At 57.0% G+C, this 500-nt stretch overlaps 1 long non-coding RNA gene across 1 annotated transcript; it reads left to right on the forward strand.

Moving 5' to 3' along the window:
• Positions 1-28: 28 nt before the first annotated feature.
• LOC111660883 (uncharacterized) lies at positions 29-500 on the forward strand. The gene is made up of 3 exons (XR_002761182.2): positions 29-190; positions 306-351; positions 444-500. It is a non-coding gene; the product is annotated as an uncharacterized LOC111660883 (long non-coding RNA).

Genomic DNA, 500 nt, shown 5'->3' on the forward strand with positions numbered 1-500 from the left:
GGTGACTGTCATGAGTAGCCCCTCCCTCCTGGTGACATCACTGTGTTTCCAGAATGTTGCAGGTGTGATGGCGGCGGTGGCGGAGCTGCTGAGGGTCCCCGTCCCCGTCAACTACCAGCTGAGCCGACCGGCCGGCCCCGAGCGCAGCTCCCTGGCTCTGTTGGCCGGAGTACGAGTGCCACTGACTCAGGTAGGAGCTCATTACGGGGGGGGGGGCACATGACTCTTTTAACTGCTGACTGAACTGATGAAGATGAAGATGATGATGATGATGGTGATGATTTTGTGTGTGTGTGTGTGTGCAGGGTTCAGCAGGCAGCAGACAGCAAAGACCTCCACCTGGACACACAGGTCTATACACACTCTTCTTCTGCTCTTGTTTCTGTTGCCACCTCCTCACAGGTGTGATTGACAGCTCTCTGTGTCCTCTGTTTTCCCTCCAGGTGTCAGGATGGACTACAACCAACATGGCGGCTCCCCCGCTGCTGCCAGGCCTCAGT

The sequence above is a fragment of the Seriola lalandi genome, unplaced genomic scaffold (assembly GCF_002814215.2).
Source record: "Seriola lalandi dorsalis isolate HSWRI2012SDOR001 ecotype SW California unplaced genomic scaffold, Sedor1 jcf7180001992761, whole genome shotgun sequence".
Classification (NCBI taxonomy): domain Eukaryota; kingdom Metazoa; phylum Chordata; class Actinopteri; order Carangiformes; family Carangidae; genus Seriola; species Seriola lalandi.